Source organism: Mauremys mutica, chromosome 22, assembly GCF_020497125.1.
Source record: "Mauremys mutica isolate MM-2020 ecotype Southern chromosome 22, ASM2049712v1, whole genome shotgun sequence".
NCBI classification, from domain to species: domain Eukaryota; kingdom Metazoa; phylum Chordata; order Testudines; family Geoemydidae; genus Mauremys; species Mauremys mutica.
The window spans coordinates 16,193,715-16,208,731 of record NC_059093.1 but is presented as its reverse complement, the minus strand read 5'-3'; the positions used below and the strand labels follow the sequence as shown (position 1 = coordinate 16,208,731).

Sequence of the window (15,017 nt, the reverse complement as noted above, 5' to 3'; positions counted from 1 at the left end):
TGGTGTGTTGTCTTAATTTTAACCAGTCTCTGCTGAGCAGCCGCAAACCACTGGATTCTCCTGTTCCGACCTGGCTGATAACTTGCTACAGACTAAGCTGGTCAGGAAGCAAGGCCATGCCAACAGCTGCATTTGCTAATTAACAGCCTCCTAATGCGTATTATTGTTATCTTTTTTTTGTTTACAACAAAGATTCCCCTGTATTTACGAGGACACTTTTATAGAATTGCTTATATTAACTAAAAAAAAAAGAGCCAATCCAGAGCCCTCCTGTGATTTTGTTTCTTGATTTATGGGTATAATGACTTCATTGCTAGTAAAGACACGGTCCCAATGTTGTCTAGTAAAATGGAAATAAACGAGGCTCCAGAAACAGTAACTTTATTTTCCTTTTAAACCATTTTCACCAATTAGGGCTTAAGAATTTGTTTGCCTTGCTGGGGTGACTACAAAGTCTGGCCCCTCTCTCCCGGGAGCTGCGTTATTGAAAACACAGATCTCTGATTGCCTTTCCCCTTGCAGGATCTGCAAGGGGGAGGCTGCATTCCCAGTGCTGTCCACAGTCGCTGCCGATTTCCTGAAAGACGGGAAATTGCCCATCTGTTGCGCAAAGCCTAAAATCTCCCTAAACAATGTGAAATTCAAACTTTCTGCCAGTGCTGAGCTTTGTGCAAACAGGGCTTGGAATCCAGGGGCCAGACCCTCAGCTGATGTAAATTGGTGTAGTTCCGTTGGCTTCACAAACCTGAAGACCTTGCCCGGTGCTGGGGGAAAATCAGAATGTGGGCTTGGTCTGACGGAGGGAAGGGAATGTGATGGTTGTCCGGCAGGCAAGTGTGGGACACCTTCCAGATCTGAGGAGTGTTGCAGTTGTCTTAGTGTGCCGGTCCCCTGGGCAAGGCCCGAGCGATTCCTTTTTCCACGCTCTGCAGGAATGCTAAATGCAGGGGTATAAAACTGGTGAAACTGCATCTACGCAGCAAAATGAACTCAGATGAACAAAACCGTTCGGATAGGAAAAATTCCGGAATGTGTGCTTTTTGTATCATCTCTTTTTATTTCTTTTTCCAGACAACCTAAAGCACTTCAGGGCAAGAAAGATACAGCTGTTCTATTTATAGCTGGCACCACAGCTGAGCAACGTAGTTCACACCGCAGCTTAGCGATGCATAAACATAGAGTGCTATGCAATGTTTATGCAGAAATATTTCAGAACTGGGGAGGAAGGAAGGGCATTACATTTGAGACTGGGAATCACAGCCCCCGCTCCAGCTGTTGACATACCCAAAGAGTGTGGCAGTGTAAAGTATTTTTGTGCGGGTGGAAACAATATGGTAGAGACCTTGCAGATTCTCGGAGAGTTCAGGCTGTTCTAGACGTGTTCAGAAGCTTGTGTCCCATGCTGTGGTGTGTGTGTGTGTGTGTATGTTTAGATTTGTCATCTGTGTACAAAGCCCAGGCTGTGGGATGAGAGGCAATCTAGTCTGGACCTCAAGGTTGAGGGCTTGGCTAAGTCCGTTCATGTCTCCGGGCAGAGTTCCTCTGGGCGGCGTCCGCTGGCTCCCTTGACGCCTTCGAGGAGCAGTGGGCGCTGTCCAGGGTTCTCTGCTCGGTGTCCCCGTCAGGCTCCCTTCTTATGACCCTTTGACCGCACTCCTGTCCCTGTTCTTTTATTAGTTGTCCCCCGCAATTAGTGGGTTTCTGAGGCCCTGTGGAACCTCCCCTTAGGCTGGGGGGGGTTCCGTTAGCATGGGGCGGGCTTTGCCCGCACCGTTTCCCGGAAACCCAATAGATACACTTACAAATTTGCAGCGCTGCAGCAGGGTGTGAAAACACACCCTCTCCAGCGCTGCAAATTGCGGCGCTGCAAAGCGCCAGTGTGGTCAAAGCCCCAGCGCTGGGAGCGCGGCTCCCAGCGCTGGGAGCGCGGCTCCCAGCGCTGTCCGTTATTCCCCACAGGGAGGTGGAGTACGGACAGCGCTGGGAGAGCTTTCTCCCAGCGCTGGTGCTTTGACTACACTTAGCGCTTCAAAGCGCTGCCGCGGCAGCGCTTTGAAGTGCTAAGTGTAGCCACAGCCTGAATGTCTGTAGAAATGATCCACCTTCCCGTCGATTTGTTTCGGGTTGTCCTTGTAGATAAGAAGCGAGCTTACCAAGTCTGAGATAACTAGCTCAAGTTTCCAGGTGTCAGCTGGGGGATTTGTGTTGGCACCACATTTCGGTTTTTTGTATATTATTCTTTTCCTATTGGTGCAGATGTGGGTTTTTTGTAACATCAGTTTCACACCCACTCACGGAGCAACTGTTCCTGCTCCCTAGCATGCTAAAGCTGTGGTGGAAATGATGGCGGGGCTGTTCGATTATGTTGATTTTATTGAAACTTGCTTGAAAAGAACTCCCCTTCTTCATTGTTGGAATTTTCCATAGCACCAAGTCTAACAAACTGAAAAGTGAGTGGAAATTTTTCTTTAGGTGTGTGTTGTAACCTTTCGACTCTCTCGTATGGTTGATCATAAACACATTTCACTGGGTCAGTTTTGGTTCTGACCTATAAAATCTGCACACCCACACCCTTTTTTTTTTTTTTTTTGCTTTGCGCAAACAAATTTTTCCCCCCCAAGGGAAAAACCAAAGTTATGCAGGTCTCTGGTCTCCTCCCAACCCCTGTGGGGATCTTATGTGGCCTCTGTCACTTTGGTATTTGCACGCTGCACTCCTTACTGTGTGTGATTGTTTCCAAAGACCCGGTGAAGTAGGACAGGCTTGTTATCCCGGTTTTACAGATCCATCACACCAATTAAGAGATGTCTCTTCAAAAGAGCTGATGGGTGCTGAACTCTTCTGAAAGCCTGTCCCCAACTGCAGGTGCTGAGCACTTGGGAACGTGGCCTTCTATGGCTCCATCAAGGTTTCACAAGGAGCGTCTGGCTGGGCTGTGAACCCAACCCAGTTCAAAGCCTCAGCCACAGGCCCTCCTTCCTGAGGCCACCGTAGGCCCCTCCTTGGGGTGAACAGCATGTGTGTAATGCCGGTCCCTGATCTCTCCTTCCATCCCTGATCCTCCCACAGGATCCAGGAGCTTGCTGTTTGGGAACCCAATGAGCCTATTTTTGTTTTGGGATCTGCTATGCAAATCTCCTTCCTGCATGTCCAATCCCAGGAACCCGCCCTGCAGGTAATTCCGATACGCAGCAGCCTCCAACTAAAAGAAGAGTCCAACTGGAAACCTGTTACCGAAGAGCCGGCATATTTCCTTCGTAGTCAGACCAAGTATAAAGGGTGGGGTTAACATCTGGAGACTAAGGCCCAGATCCTCAAAGGTTTTTAAGTGTCCAACTCCAATGGGAGTTAGGTACCCGAAAACCCATGGGGAAGGTTGGACGTTGCGTGTGGCTTTCTCCTTGGCAAAGTGACAAACCTGCCGGAGTTCTAAACGCTCTGTGCCTCCTTGGCTGCCCTTTTGCAGCTGGCACCGATGAGCTCCCAATCGATCCGTATCTGTGTCGAGCCCGCACCCGGAATGCTGGGCACGGCCTTGCTGATGACTCAGTGCCAAAGAGACCAGGAGGAGAGGTTCGAAGGGAGGGCAGCCAAACTCTCCGGAGGACTTGAGGCTAGGTCTGATCAGGAAGGGTAAAGGAATGTAAAGAAAGGAGCGATGGGGAAGGCAACATCAGGGGGAGAGTGACTGGTTCCCACACAGCTCGGCCGTAGTTCGTCACGTCTCACCCCCTCTGCTGTCCCAGTCCCCTGCTCTTCGGTACAGCTCTGAATCCTGTCCCGAGCTCCCCCCCCGCAGCTCTGCCGATGCCCCGCAATCTTGACCTGCCACATCCCTGATAGTCCAGTCCTGCCCCCTCCCTTCCACGCAGCTCTGCTCCTGTGTGTCAATTCGGCCGTGCAGTATCGACTCCAGGTCAGACGGACCCTGCCTGTTCCATCCCATTGTGTCCTGTTACAAATGAACCCCCCTCTGTTGGGGGAGGCCTGCACTCTTGTACCCTGCCACTAGCCTTGTTGTTCCCTTGGAGATGAATGTGTCACTATGTCTATTCTCCGTCACTGGCCATTTTAAAATCCAGAGTGGAGGTCTGGCTGAAAGCTCTGCTCTAGGAATTATTTTGGGGCTGTTCTCTGGCCTGTGTCATACAGGAGGTGGGTCAGTTGATCACCATAGTCCCTGCTGGCCTTGGAATCCATGACTATTTAAAAAGCATTTTTGAATGTTTAATAATAGCTGTTGAAGCTTGTACTTGTGAAATCGCCTCCCCCGCAGATCCCGGACTCAAACTTGAGGAGCTGAAACTAAAAACTCCTTCTGGAGTGTCTCTGAACTCTTTAAATATTGAACCAAGTCTCTCCTCTCTTTTCCATCGTTGAATGTTTCTATTTTTTCTCCACTTAAGCTGTGGGAGAGAGAAATTCATTCAAACTTCATGCTTTAATTCCCACCCCCCCCTTCTCCCCTGCAGCAGCTGTACAAATATAGTTCTTAAGCAGCTGAACAAACATCAGAAATAAAATAAAATCCCCCCCCGCCTCAAAAAAACCCAAAAACGTCTCTGCTAGCTCAGCCTGGATTCTGTAATGTTACATAGAATCAGAGAAGATTAGGGTTGGAAGAGACCTCAGGAGGTCATCTAGTCGAACCCTCTGCTCAAAGCAGGACCAACACCCGTTAAATCAATATCCCCACTAAAACTACATCACCCAGCCTGCCTGCCAGCTCCTTTCATCCAGGGCTGGGCGAGGGGAGCTCCTCTTAGACATTGCAGACTCCACCCCTCCCTCCCCCAACCTAACATCTCTTGAGCCAGGTGAGCCGGTGCAGCAGGCATGGTGGCTGTTGGCACTCTGCATAGGCAGCCCGTAAAAAGCATGTCTCCTCCCAGATTGCGGGGAGGGGAGATCCTTTTCTCAGGTAGCTACTCTGCAAGGAAGTCCACGGTAGGGAGATGCCTCCTACAGGGATGGGGTAGAAACTGCTGTACAGCCACGCCAGCAGCAGGAGGGCAGGTGCCGTTGTGCCTTCTGCCAGGGATAAATGACTGTGGTTCTGCTTCCGGAGTTCCACCTGCATCGTTATGCCAGGGCCTGGGCCTGGCTAAGAAACAGACTGTGAGGTCCTGTAACAACATCCAGGACTTAGCCCCTCAGCTGCCTGGGACAAAGCACTTGCTGTGGGGCAGAATGCACCCGTCACGCTGCCGTTAGAGCGGTGCTGAGTATAGCTGGTTAGAATGCAGCTGCTGTACTGAAAGCGTTGAGAAGTTGGTTGCCCCTATTAGTATTCACACCAACTGCTACTAGCTTTCTTCTCTGCCTCGATCACAGGTTTGGGCTTCCCACCTAGGATGTACCTTTCTACTTCCTCAGGAACACCCTCTAAGAACTGCTCCATTTGTATGAGGAGAGAGAGATCTTCCAGAGCCTTAACATCTGCTCCTGATATCCAGGCATCCCAATTTTTTTTACAATGTGGTAGGCGTGTCGGGAAAATGCCACGTCTGGTTTCCACCTTAGGGCTCTGAACCGCCGATGGGCATGCTTGGGGATTAGCCCCATCCTAATTCTGGCCTTTTGTTTAAAAAGTTCATACTTGTTCATGTGTTCTTTAGGCATTTCAGCTGCCACCTCTGCTAAGGATCCACTGAGTGGTGGCCTCAGCTCCACCATATACTGGTCTGGAGGGAGGTTGTACCCAAGGCAGGCTCTTTCAAAATTTTCTAAGAAGGCCTCTGTATCATCACCTACCTTGTCTGTGGGGAATTTCTTGGAATGGGATGCGGTAGCTGGAGAAGGACTGTTAGGGCTACCTGATTGATCCAGCTTAGCCTTTTCCACCTCCAAGCGCTTCACCTCTCTCGTCTCCTCCGCTTCCGCCTCCCAGCGCTTCATCTCTAGGAAGAAATTCCTTTCTTCCGCAGTTCGAACTTGGCCTGGGTTAAGGGCATCCCTCCATCCTGGCATCTGGATCCCGGATTGGGGACGGCTGACCCTTCCCTCCTGGGAAGTCTCCTGTCCCCCATCCCCTCTCTGCATTTCTGTCACGGAGCTGGATGTCTGGGCTTGATCTGGGTCTGTCTTTTCCGTGGCGTGCTGCTTTGGGAAGACTGGTTGCTCTAGGGTTTCGGTGCCCAACCGCAGCCTCATGCACAGGGCTGCCCTGCTCTAGCCTAGCTATTTCGTTGCCATGAAGCTAGAAAAAAAATAAACTGCTTGTTGGACTCCCTGGCTTGGCAGGCTGAACCCTTTGCCTACCTGTCCTCCATCAGGCAGCAAAGAAAAGAAAAGAAAAAAAAACCCCTCCCTGGCTTTGCAGGCTGCCAAAAGGAAAAATGTGTCCTTTTAAAATCCTGAGGTCTGTGCTTCTGGTTCAAAATGATCCCACCACTGCCACCATGTCAAGGCTGAGTCCCCACTCTGGCACTTTGAGTGCAGAAGGTGGAGGCCCACAAGGATTCTAAAAATTAATACTGGCCACTTCAGGCTTGTATTCAATTCCCAAGGTCCCAGCTTTTCTCTGACCTTGGGTGAGTAGATGCTGCCACCACCCAAGTGCAAAAACCCCTTTGAGAACCCTGGAAGGAGCACTTGGGAATTCCTTCCTGTGCGGTTCCCTCAAGCCCTTTCACCCCTCCCCCCCGGAAGAGCTGAGAAAGAAAACAAAAGAAATCAGCTGTTGCCACCAGCTAATTAAACAACATGTGCACAAACCTCTTAGGGACACACAAATCCAATTCTGTTCTTAAAAAAGGTACATTTTATTAAAAACAAAAGGAAAGAAAATACATCTGGAACGTAGGCCTTTTGCTAGGTTTTAAAAAAATAATTACAAGGATTAAGCATCAAGATAGCTTCTTGAGGTCCAGCTTAAAGGTTACAAACAAAACAAAAGCACCTGGGGTTAGCACAGAAGAACCCACAAGCCATAAAGAAAGAAGAGAGACAAACCTAACTGTGTCTTCCTAGACATTTCCTGATCTACTTACATATCTGGGGTTCCAAATGAGTAGTTTCTAGGTAGGATCTGATGATTTTCATACCTAGCCCAAGCGTTTACAGCCTAGCTCCAGCTCTGTCCCTGCTCTCCGGGAGAACAACGGACAGGCAGACAAAGGGGAAGTTTTTCCCCAATTTTAAAAAGTTCTGGCCTTCCCGTTGGCTCTTTTGGTCAGGTGCCCACTCCCTCCCGTTTATCTATGGACTTTTTAACCCTTTACCGGTAAAGCAAGTAGAGAACAGCTACTAACCGGGATTTTATAGCCAGCTGGCTGAGTGTTCATAAAAGGGAGCTATCCCCCCATCCTTTATTTATCACAGGTGGTTACCCATGGGGGTTGGAGACTCCCAGCCTATCTGCTGTATGTATAATGCGTGTGCTTTGGAGCAAGGCAAAGGTCAGCCAGCCCTCTAGGCATGGCCTTTCTGATCTTCAGTGCAAGAGACGCAGTGTCTGCCCACGGGATGCTTCGCACCATGTGTTACTTTAGCCTGTTTTTTAAGGGGATCGCTCCCTAAACAAGTCTCTCCTGACACCACAGACGTTTCAGTAGCATTAACACAACCTGTATGTCAGGTGCAGTCTGGAATTTGTACTTATTTCTGTCTAAAAATACCTGCCTGGTCATTTAGTTCTAAGAACCGCTTCCGCAGCCCGCGGCAAACAGAAGGGCTTTTTCCCTTGGAAAGGCAAATCTATTTTAGTCAAGTGATGACCTGAAATTAACCAGAATTAATGCAGAGTAAAACATGACAACGTTAACCTGCCTTTACGCTTGTGTTGCATTCTCTGGAGAATGCCTACACATTTTTCTTGCTAATGCATGTTTTTGCATTTCCTTTTCCACTTCTCCTCTAGAAATGCATGAAAGCAAAGGCTTTAGAGCAGTGGTTCGCAACCAGGGGTATGCACACAGGTCTTCCGGGGCTACATCAGCTCATCTAGAGATTTGCCTAGTTTTACAACAGGCTACGTAAAAAGCACTAGTGAAGTCGGTACAAATTAAAATGTCATACAGACGATGACTTGTTTGTACTGCTTTATATACTATACACTGAAATGTACGTACAAATTTTTAAGTCTGATTTTGTAGGCAAGTGGTTTTTAAGTGAGGTGAAACTTGGGGGTACGCGAGACAAATCAGACTCCTGAAAGGAGTACAGTCATCTGGAAAGGTTGAGAGCCCCTGGTTTAGAAGCTACAGTAATGTGTGATGGAATGAGTTAAAAATCTCTTGAGAGAGCCTCCATGCACTTCTTAACATTGCAACCTCCTCTAGAGACAGCGAGGACCCCAGTTTTGCACTTGCAATGCCTGAACTGGAAATGCACAAGTAGGAGATTTCTCTCTTCACAGCCACTTTGAACTCATGCCTTACAGCATGCCGGAGACAGTGCAGTCTGCACTCCCGTGCGCTGGCTTGTGTGTGTATGTGTGAGCACTGGTGACCTCTGCTGGAGCAGAACAGATGAGTGGTGGTCGTAAGGGAGCTGCTCCTTTCTGCCTGCCAAGCGAGCATGGCTGGTGCTGGGTAGAGATGGGGGCATTGATGAGGGCTGAGCTGGATTTCAGACTGTAAATCCATTATGCTAAGCTGATTTATTTTCTTCTAGCTGTACCAGTGTAGCCAATAAAGATGCCAGGCCGCATTCTGCTTGCAGCAGCAGCACCTGTACCCTGACCCCAATTCCCACTGAGGCTGGGTGCTTGCGGAGGGTTAGTAACTGGAGCAACATTAACATCAAGGAGAACTACACTTGGGGAGGCTAGAGTGCCTCAGTTTCCCTCAGTGGGCAGCCCAAGGGCACAAAGTGAGTCTGTGCAGAGCCAGGAATAGGACCCAGGCGTTCTGACTCCAGTGCTCTGCTTTGACCATTAGACAGTACGTAACCACGGGATACTGCAAAACATGTCTTCTCTGTGGGACTAGCCCATTCGCAGTGATGGGCCATGACTTCCACAGCTGGTTGTTACCCTCTGAACGATTTCAACTCCTCTGAGACAAGCATTGCAAACAGGAACTGGGAGTGCGGACAGGCTGCTGCGGCATGCAGCGGAAGAGAGAGCGTTAACTCGCTCTCCAAAACGTAATGGGAGCTAGTGTGGCCCTTGTATGCATAGCCTCTTCCCCTCTTCATAAAATAGTTCTGGAGTAAGAGAGCAGAGTGTGCTCAAGAGGAGCTGTTAGCAATCAGCCACAGTGTGGTGTATCCTTGCTAATGGGGCCACTAGCAGGACTGAGACCTTAATGTTGATGGTGTGGACCAGCTGTTGTATAATGGAATCTTGCTACTTCAGTATTCCAGATGTGTAACCTGTTTGGGGACTGTTTTTGCTGCAGCCCAGTCCAAGAAGTCCTCATAGCGGATCTCACATGTGTGTGCATGTGCTGGGAATGTATTCGTGGGCTGTATTTATTAATGCCACGCTGAGGTTGAGATTGGAGCTTCTCGGAAGTCATATGAGGTTCCCAGAGCAGCTGTAACTCGGCGCACCTGGATGTTACAATGGGATCTTTCATTGCATGACAGTCATAAGACACGGCGTAATGTGATGTGTGAGAGAAAGTGGGGTTTGAATGCAAACGTTAGCTCCCCTTGGGCTCCTGTTTTATCAGCTCCTCCCAAGGTAAGCAGAGTCCAGCTTGGTCAGTGCTGCAGAGGGAACCTTGAAGAAAGATGTCTAGCCTCCGGCTGGTATGTGCTAAGTGGCACTCTTTCCTTCTGAGCCTGTACTGTATGCAGGGAGCCTATGACGTGGCGGGGAGAGGTGCTGTGCTTCGATCTTGGCAGATATGTAAAACGCAAAGGCTGGAACTACAGAACCCAGGAGACTCAGAGGAACAGCTGAAGAATAATGTTGTGATGAAATTTGTCCTAGGATATTTATTGGTGCCATTGAGGTGTGCAATAAAAGGTTTTATTGACCCTTCCTTGACAATATTTGCATAACTGTCTGTCTGATTTCCTGCTGATAAAGCCATGATGATGTGTCCTTGCCTGCTGACGCTCTTCACTGACCAATGAAATGCAGCCGCTTCTGCGATGGATCATGTCAGCTGATTGCCAGCTTGCAGCTGCGATACACGTGTTCTTGGGTGGGGCTTCAGGCTGAGGAGGGCTTGGGTTCTATTCCTGGCTCTGCTAGTGATTTGCTGTCACCTTGGCCATGTTGCTGCACGTTTCTCTGTCTTGGTTTCTCTCTCTGTAAAATGGGGATAATGCTACCTTTGCTTTGAGACCTAAGGATGAAAAATGTGATAAGTGCTTATTCATAGAATCTCAGGGTTGGAAGGGACCTCAGGAGGTCATCTAGTCCAACCCCCTGCTCAAAGCAGGACCAAACCCAACTAAATCATCCCAGCCAGGGCTTTGTCAAGCCTGACCTTAAAAACCTCTAAGGAAGGAGATTCCACCACCTCCCTAGGTAACCCATTCCAGTTCTTCACCACCCTACTAGTGAAAAAGTTTGTCCTAATGTCCAGCCTAAACCTCCCCCTCTGCAACTTGAGACCATTACTCCTTGTTCTGTCCTCCTCCACATCCTTCTTCCTCATCCTCGCCCTACATGCTTTGGATTCTCTTGTCATTTACCCCACTGCCTCTCTGTTAGCAAATCTCAGTGCTACAGGGATGAGGTCATGTTCTGCATTTTCCCATGCGGTGTGTGCAGGCCGGCTATTTGTTCTTTGATGTGTGCGCCCAGATGGGGTCCTCATTGCATTCCACACATGCTACTGCATCAGGTGCTGGTCTGGGGAACATGCATCTTGTAGCCTGTCACTTAGGTAACACACACATGCCAGAGCTGGAGGTGGCTCGCGGCTGCCTCTGGGAGCGACGTGTGATCAGAGTTTATGGAACAGCCTCTGGGTTTGAGGATTTGAGTCCTGCTGAGTTTGTTTTGAGTGGGTAAAAAGCAGAGCCCAGTTGGAATGAGTCTGTTCCCTCTGCCTGGTCGTGGTACACTGACTATATACAACACAGGAGGTGTCTCATACCTGTTATATGCTATTAGGTAACATTTCCTCTCCTGCACTGCTGCGGTGGAGACTTGAGCCAAACCTGCCCTGGGCTGCTCTGATGGAACTCCTGCTATCTGCTTCCTCCGGTGTTCTAAGGCGTTCATATTTGTCGGGGTGAAGCTGGGATTTGCTAGGGGGAACGGCTGCTGTACTCTGAGGCAGGGCCGGCTTTGGGAAGTGCGGGGCCCAATTCGAACATTTTTGGTGAGGCCCTGGCAGGGATGACCTTAAAAAAAACAAAAAGTAAAAAAAGCGCCTTTCATTTCTTCCACGTATTATTTACTTTCCATAACTATATAAATAATAACACAATTATATATTATGTACATTGCGTCAGATATTATAAATATCAAGTTGGTTAAGAGGAACTTTACTGTACACCTCAGGCAGGGCAGGGGGTGTGGGGCTGGCTGGAGACGGGCTGGCTGTGGGAAGGGCAGGGGGTGCGGGGCTGGTGCAGGCAGGGGATACAGGGGGTACGGCCCACCTTGTATGGTAAGTGCCCCCTTCTCTTCCTTCCTCCACCGGGGTAGCAACAGCAGCCTGGGGCTCGGGGGCTATTTAAAGGGCCTGGGGCTCGCCTGCTTCTACCTCCCTGGCCCTTTAAATAGCCGAGGGTGCCCTGGGGAAGCAGTGGGGCTCCAGCGACTATTGAAAGGGCCGGGGCAGTAGAAGCAACGGGAGTCCTGGACTTTTTAAATAGCCCCCAGAGCCCCGCAGCCCTACCCCAGGGCTCCAGCAGTGGGGCTCTGGAGGCAATTTAAAGGGCCTGTGGCTCCAATCCCTGCTGGGAGCCCCAGGCCCTTTAAATTGCCCCCGGGGAAGCCGGGCCACCCTGGTGCGGCGCACAGGCTCTTGCCGGTACACGGTACCGGGGCTTGGGCCCGATTGAGGGGAATCGGGTGAATCGGCCTAAAGCCGGCCCTGGTCTGAGGAGTAGGCAAAGGAGGCTGGCTCAGGTTGCTTTGCTCACGTTGTTGTAGTATTTATCTGGAATCCTTGCAAACAGTGCTCTATGGATACGTACCTTCCACGTGTATGTTGCACTCCTGAGTTGTTTGCCATTGAGATCTGGATGGCTGCACGTTTCCCTTAAGGGCTTACCGGTGATCTGGTCACCCCCTTGTTATACACTCTTTACTTTGATGGCTGTTTGGTGTTCATGTGAAACTAATGGGTTTCTTTCTTCTAGTGGCACAGGTCCAGGTCCTTCTCCTTTGCCTCCCTTCACTCCAGTCTTGGCAGGAAGACCAAAAGGAATGAGTTGTGTGTTCGGAAGTCCTCCAGATTGGGGTCCCTCCCGGGCTGGATTGAAACATATTAGAGCAGGGCTTTGTGGGGGCGGGGAGGTGGAAGCTGGCACTGCTGAGGCTCTCTGGCTTTCATTGCTCTCTGTCCATCCATAGGACAATTAAACTCCAGTGATGTCACTCTGAAACATTCCAGCAGAATAAATAAGCTTCCCTGCCAGGTGAAAATCTGCTATGCGAGAGCCACTGGAGAAGAGCTAAGCTGTGGGGTAATGGCTAGCCTGGGCAGGGGGTCTGGTTAACAAGATCGTGCTCTCTTTGACCTCCTGACGGAATGGGCAGCTGATGGCAATGCAACAGATCTCATTCTAACCATGACTGTCGCAAAGGTACTGGATTGTGGAGCGGGGGAAGCTTGCTGAGTGATCCGAGGAGCGCTGCCTAGTAGGGTGGATAAATGGCTGGCTCACAAACAGGTTGTTGGATTGGGAGGATGTGTCAGGTGGCTCAGGATTCACATACTTGTCTGATGACCTTGAAGGCAAACTATGTTTCTGGCACTCTTCAAGCAGGACGGTGTAGTAAACATAGATTATTCTATTTAAAAATCCGAGGAGGGGAGACACTGCAGTGGCACCCCATTCGGAGCAGGGAGATAAGGTTTGATGGGGAGGAGTGAGCCAGGGAAAGAACAGCTCTCAGCGGAGACATAGGATTAGAGTCATCCAGAGCTCCACTCCCAAGGAGAATGAGGATGATGATGGGCAATAAACTGACTGCATCCCACCGCTTCTCTTCTGGAAAGCCCAGATACCGCTGTGAGAAGCTGGCCTCGTTTCATGCTGCACCTGGGCTGCTCAGCCTTCCCTGCAGAGGAGACACCTGCTGGTTCTTCTTTGGCTCTTACCTGTGTTTCTAAACTGGCTCTTGCAGTAACAGCTCTGTGATGAACGTGAGCTCTAGATTAGCATCTGATGAGCTTTGCATGCCTCAGACTCATCGAGTCATGCAACACCCTCTGAAGTAGGTACATGATGATGATGATGTTGTTTGTTGGATCTATTTTACAGATAGGGAGCCAGAGGCAAAGAATGGTTAAAAGACTGGTCCAAAGTGATTCAGTGGCCAGCTGGGTGCAGGAGTCTTGCTCTAACTACTAGGGGTTACTGCCTTCAGTTGCTGACAAGAACAGCATGCAATAGCATGTAAGTGGGGTTGCAAGTCTTACGAAAATCTAAAAGCGGGAAGTGATGTTGCATGTCCCATCAGACTCCAGGGGGAGGACGCAGAGCAATAGGAGTTCGGAACTCCTCCTGGAGGTCAGCTAAAGCTGGAATGGCTCATGAGGTAGTTATAGCAACCCCATCAGAGATGAGGAAGGTGAGACAAGATGGCTGTGGATGGTAGTTAGGGGGAACCTTGGCCTACTGAAAGATGCTTTCTCCCTCACTGGTTTGTAATCTCCAGAGCGACAGGGCTTCCGTGGTTTCCCTTAGCAGGCTAAGTTCCAGTCCAAATAGACCCTGCTGTACCTTTGCCAGGACTCACAATGGATGCCTATGGAACACATGCATCCGACAAAATGGGTATTCACCCACGAAAGCTCATGCTCCAATACGTCTGTTAGTCTATAAGGTGCCACAGGACTCTTTGCTGCTTTTATGGAACACAAGGTTCCTGGTCAATCAGCTGAGGCCAGCAGTCCGGACAGGTCCCCATCCTCTCTAGTGCCATGGCTATTAACTGATTGCCTTGGGGGGGGGATCTTAGCATCAGGATCCACACAGCATCACTGACGCTCCATGCACTGAGATGCTAATACATTACCAGAGACGCAGCAGACGCTGCACCGGGACTGGGCCTGCAGGTCTCCGCAAGAGCAGCCTGTGGGTGCAGGGAAAGGAGGGGTGCGTGTGCGTAAAGTTTTATGCCTAGGATCTGGTTCTTTTATATCCTCTCTTAAACGTCCCAGAGCAGCAGAGGTCTGTGTCAGCTGGAGGCCAAGACCCGAAACTTACCAGAAGAATCCAGGCAATTCAGCTCAATTTGTTTTTCTTTGGGGCTGTTAAATGTGCCGTGCCCCTTTGATGAACTAGGTACGGCAGAGCACCCGCCCTGTTTGTTGGAATCTAAGCAGCCAGGAGGCACAGCAGGACGTGTAGTTATTGCTGTGACAGATTAATATGCGTAAACATCCTCTTGAGAAGACTAGGCTAAGCCATCCCGGGCTGGACATTTTCCAAATCAGTCAGTGAGTCTTGCAGTCTCACCAGCAGCACAAATGGCTTTGAGTTTCAGGCACCAGATGCCCCCCTGCTAATCTCAAGCAGCAGCTTCCGTTTCTGCTCAAGAGCTGGGATTGGTAGCATCGTCCAGGGTGAAATTACAAGCCCTGCGTGTGGGTTCTGATGGGATGGCTCTTAGTTGAACAATACTAGATCACGGTAGCAGGAGCAATGGAAGAGATGGAGGGGGAATGATCTGTTCAGAGGTTGAATTCACAGCTCAGCCGGTGTGCGGTGAGATGCATGGGGACATTCGTGTCCTATAACTCCCCAGACTCAGCACAGTGGGTTCTAATGGCTCTGAATACAAGGCCTGGTCTACACTGAGGGGGAGGGGGGAATCGATCTAAGACACGCAACTTCAGCTACGAGAATAGCGTAGCTGAAGTCGACGTATTTTAGATTGACTTAGAATTACTTACTTGGCATCCTCGCGGCGCGGGATCGACGGCTGT

General features: G+C 49.9%; 1 protein-coding gene across 5 annotated transcripts in view; it reads left to right on the top strand.

Moving 5' to 3' along the window:
* The window catches only part of ST3GAL4 (ST3 beta-galactoside alpha-2,3-sialyltransferase 4), a 165,052-nt gene that overhangs the window by 79,622 nt on the left and 70,413 nt on the right, over window positions 1–15,017 (top strand). The window contains exon 1 of one of the 5 annotated variants that reach the window (XM_044997042.1): window positions 12,651–12,666. The exons of the other annotated variants lie outside the window; for them this stretch is intronic. The gene's annotated coding sequence lies outside the window, so the exon portion shown is untranslated. Of the gene's footprint in view, window positions 1–12,650; window positions 12,667–15,017 lie in introns of those variants that run through there. 5 annotated transcript variants of the gene reach the window in all.